The sequence below is a fragment of the Penaeus vannamei genome, chromosome 18 (assembly GCF_042767895.1).
Source record: "Penaeus vannamei isolate JL-2024 chromosome 18, ASM4276789v1, whole genome shotgun sequence".
Lineage (NCBI taxonomy): Eukaryota > Metazoa > Arthropoda > Malacostraca > Decapoda > Penaeidae > Penaeus > Penaeus vannamei.
In genome coordinates, this window is record NC_091566.1 from 11,412,000 (window position 1) to 11,416,999 (window position 5,000).

Sequence of the window (5,000 nt, forward strand, 5' to 3'; positions counted from 1 at the left end):
GGCAACGGACCGTCAACACCTGGGGGATCAGAAGGCAGTCTGTCTCCAACCTCAACATAGTCTAGTTCAGCAGGAGGGAGATACATTTTCAACTGATCTCTGTGCTGCTTCACTATACGATAAGGGGGCTGAAGGTCTTTAACCTCGAATACAACGGGACCTATTTGCTTGATCACTCTACAGGGACCTTGCCATCGGTCCTGTAACGCCCCTCCGGTAAAGTCCCTACGGAGGACGAGCGCACCTTCCTCCGGCTGCCAGGTAGAGCGAACTTTCCGATTGTGCGCCTGTGCATTGGCCTCTCTGGAACGGAGAGAAGCAGCAATGGCAAGCTGCCTGGCCTTAGCCAGCTGTTGCACCCTGAGATTAGTGTCCGTCGTTACTTGGTTGGTGAGTCCCCTGGGAAACAAGGCCATCTTCCCAGTAAGGAGGTAAAGAGGCTGGTCCCCCACCGAGCGATGTATGGCTGAATTTATGGCTAACCTTACGGAGGTCAGATATAGCGGCCACCTCCCTGGTTTATCAGCCACAAGCATAGCAAAGGCATCCTTCACAACCCTGTTTGTCCGTTCATCTAAACCATTTGAACTAAGATGATATGCTATGGTGAACGAACATCGTATCTCCAGCTGTCTACACACTTCCTGCCACTGTTCATTAGCAAACTCGCCCCCATTGTCTGTCATTATCTGTCGGGGTGGTCCAAAAAGGGTTATAAAGTGATCATAAAATCCCCGAAGAACCGTTTCTGCTGTCTTATTCCTGAGTGGAACGAGCTGCAAGTACCTGGAGTGGTGATCCACTATTGACAGAACATATCGATAGCCACCCACGGAAGCTCGGAGATCCATGAGATCTGCGGACACAAGCTCCAATGGGCCACTGGGTGGTGGACGACACTGCATCTCGGCACGTTCACGTGAACCTTTCCTGTGCTGACAAGCTGTACAGTGCTGCACGTACCATTTGCATAGCCGGAACATGTTTGGAAAGAAGTAACTATTTTGCAAATTGTGGTATGTACGTAGAGCACCAGGGTGAGCTGCAGTAGGATGGTCATGAGCAAGATGTAAGGCTTGCGACTGCAGTGAATGAGGAACACACACCTGCCTGATAATTCGATCCGGCAAAGATTTCAGGTGATATAAAACTCCATCATCAAGTTCAAATTCGTGAAGGGATGCTGGCAAGGCCCTTCTAGGAAGTTTCTTACCCTCTAAGAATTCTATGATCTCCTTCCAGAGGTCCTCTTTCAACTGGTACTCTCGTAACACAGCAGAGGCGAGAGTGGCAAGGTTGACAGGAGTGTCCGAGTTTACACCATGATTCTCATTAACAGCAAGGGCCTCATCTTGTGAGCATGGCAGAGAGTCTATAAAAGGCCTCGACAGCAAGTCAGGAACATAATTTGATGGACCAGGTTTATATACTAGTTTAAAATCATAAAAACTCAACTCATGGGCAAACCTGCTCATACGAGGCGACTTTGTTTTGCGGGAGAACACATAGGTGAGAGGGCGATGGTCAGTGTATATAGTAAATGGTCTCCCATACACATAAGGGTCGAATACCCGAACAGCCTCTACTACAGCAAGAGCCTCAAGATCTATGGCAGGATATCGAGACTCCGCATCTTTCAACGTCCTCGACCAATATGAAACGGCCTGGGGCTCTCCACTATCACTACGCTGAAGAAGAACTGCGCCGAGAGCTTGTGCAGAAGCATCTGTATGAATTTCAAAATGTCGCTCAAAGTCAGGTAGACGCAAAATGGGAGCTGAAACAAGGGCGTCTTTAAGATTTTTAAAGGCTTTCTCCACTTCTGGTGACCATGTAAATGACACACCCTTTTTTGTAAGTTGCGTCAATGGACGGGCAACACTGGCAAAACCCTGTACATGCCGCCGAAAGAACCCACATGCCCCCAGAAAGCGGCGAACCTCACGTACAGATCTGGGACGTTTCATATCATTAATGACCTGAACCTTAATGGGATTGGGTAACACACCATCAGGGCTTACAACAAAACCAAGGAACTCTATCTGGTGTTTGGCAAATAAGCACTTAGCAAGATTAAGTTTCATACCAGCCTCATCTAACAGTGCTAGAGTTTCAGCAAGATTATTTAGATGGCTTTCAAATGTCTTACTGGCCACAACTACATCATCCAGATACGCTAGCGTGTGTCTCCCAAGCACACTTGACAGCACAACATTCATCGTCCTCTGGAATGTAGTTGGGGCCGTGGATAACCCAAAAGGCATTCTTTGAAACTGGAAGAGGCGTGCTCCATCAGTAAAAGCTGTTTTTGGCCTATCTTCCTCAGCTACCTCTATTGCCCAATATGCTGCTCTACTGTCCAGTACGGTATACCAAACATTGCCCGTCAAACTGTCTATGACCTCGTCAATTCGAGGTAAGGGATAACTATCAGCAGCAGTGACATGATTCAAGCCCCGGTAGTCAACACAAAAGCGAACTGTCCCATCCTTTTTCTTTACTAGGACTACTGGAGAGAGCCAGGGTGACGTGGAAGGCTCAATAACCCCTTGCTTAAGCATTGTGTCACACTCTGAACGTATCAGCTCCTTGGTTGCCTGAGGAAGACGCCACTGCCTAACGCACACAGGTTGATCTGTTTTAGTAACAATGTGGTGCTGTATACCAGGCACCTTACCGATAGTTGCTTTGTCCCCAGAGAAGAGTCGAGGAAACTTATTCAAAACTTTACCGTTCCTCTTGCTGCACAGAATCTAAGTGACCCAAATCTACCTGTTTACTTGGTGAATCACTACTTTCTACTACATTAATGCCTGATTTATTTGGAGAGAGGACAGAATCATCTGAGCAGGCATCAGAACCACTCAGAGCTGGAGTATCTGGGAAAACAAAATACTCTTCGTCTGAATAACCAAAGTCCTGTGTTGCATAATATTCATCAAGACTATCGAAACTAAAGTTACAGAGCTCGATATCATCATCTGAAGTATCTGAAGGACACTCGGCTACTTGTTCATTTGCTGGCCATACCTTGCAAGATCTAGGGGCCAGTTCATCTGCGTCTATTTCAGCAAGGGAGTGTACCTGAGTAGTGGCATCAGTGAACTTGGGTTGTGAAAACTCGGCAGCCTCTGGGCTGAAATCTCGTCCTGCATGCCCAGTTGAGGAGGGATGAGTCACTGTATCCTCCTTCACCCTGGGTTCTTTTCCTGTCACATTACCCTCTGCACTAACATCCACCAACTGCTCTGCTCCTACTTGCTCTGCAAAACCTATGCAAGTTCCCTGTGTCAATTTCCTTTGTTTTGCATCTGGATTTACCACCCAAACTGACGTTCTTCTGCCCTGTACAGCAGAGATGGAGCGAGGAACAATGAACTTTGGGTTTGTTCCCTCCACTAAAATTGCCCTAGACTCTGGGAGACCTCTAGCAACAGCAGCACTAACAAACTGCCCTGACTTAGGCTCAATGAACTCTGTCTGAACCACATGAACCGGAGCTATGCGGAGGGTCTGTGTTGCCCTTCTTTCTTTAGCTACTTCTACCACCGAAGGCACAGACACACAGCCCAAACTGTCCTCTCCAGTGTACTTGATTGGGAAATTGACTCCACCTAGCAACAAATAAGCCTTGGAAGATTTGTTACCGGTAAATAACTTCATGTCTAACCTGTGTAGGAAATCCATTCCCATCAGCAAGTCCCCTGGAAAATGAATTTTATCTGCAACACAAACACGATGCAAAAGTTTTGATTCACCTATAGTAAAAAGTACATCCATTTCTCCCAGTACTGACATCGCAGCCCCAGCAACGCCCTGAAGAGTCTTACTGCTACGTAATATCTTTGTGTCAGACAAACTAGAGGCCACTGAAGCTTTAAGAATGGTGACTTCGCTACCTGTATCAACAAATGCTGTCAGGACTTTACTATTGACCCGAACCTGGATTGTTGGTCTCCCTTTGGGAGACACGACTTGTGGGCTCGCATGAAAAGTTTCCTCTGCCGGCAGGAAGTGGTGTCGTGGCCTGCCGGCGCGACGGAAAGGGACATGCCGCCGCGAAATGACCCTGTTCACCACAGACATAACACAACCCTTGACCCCTCATACACTCTGATGTATTATGGCTACTAACCCTATGATAGGTGCACCACTTCTTAGGGCGCACTGCCTGAAATTGTCGTTGCCTAGGAGAACCCGGCTGACCCCTCTCATTGTCAAAGTTGTGGGAATGGCCTGGGGAACCTGTCTGAGTTGCCTGAGTAGCCTGAACAGAAAAAGGGTTGTCTGAATAAAAATCGAGACCAGGAACACTTTCAGCAGTTAAGGGACGTGTAGTAGGTGGGTAGGTAAAGGTAGAAGACGAGGGAGGTGAGGCCACGGGCTGAGATGCCTGGCCGCCACAATGACGGGAAACCTGAGTGGCGAGGGGAAGACACATTCGTAGACCTGTCCAATCATTCCAGGCACACTGTGCCCGCTCAGCCATGGCTCGAGCCGAGGAGAACGTGTGCAAGGAAAGTTGGCGCTGCAACCTTTCTGGCAAGCCAGCCTTGAAAGTCCTCCTAATGAGTCCCTCAGCATCACCTATCTCGTGAGGATAATCCCTCACACCCTGGAACACCGCCATCTCGACCTGCTGATAATAGTCAAGCGGCGTCTGACCTGGAATCATTCTACTCTGTGACAGCATCTCGAAAAAACTTTCACTGGTGCAGGTACCTCTAAATTTCATGCGAAGCTGAGCTTTAAATTCTGTCCACGAAGAAATAAACTCAAACACCGGGGAGAGCAACAAATACTGTGCATATCCCCTGGCCCTAGCTTTAGCAACACGAATAAAATTATCATCTGTAGGAGGTCTTGCTAGAGCCTCAATGGTACTAATCCAGGCCTCTACTTCCTGATTGCGAACCAGAGGCATTGATGCTGGTGTATCCCCTTTAAATACTGGGACCTCTTCACGCCCCAAATAAATGGGATGAGGTGTGTGGCTATAA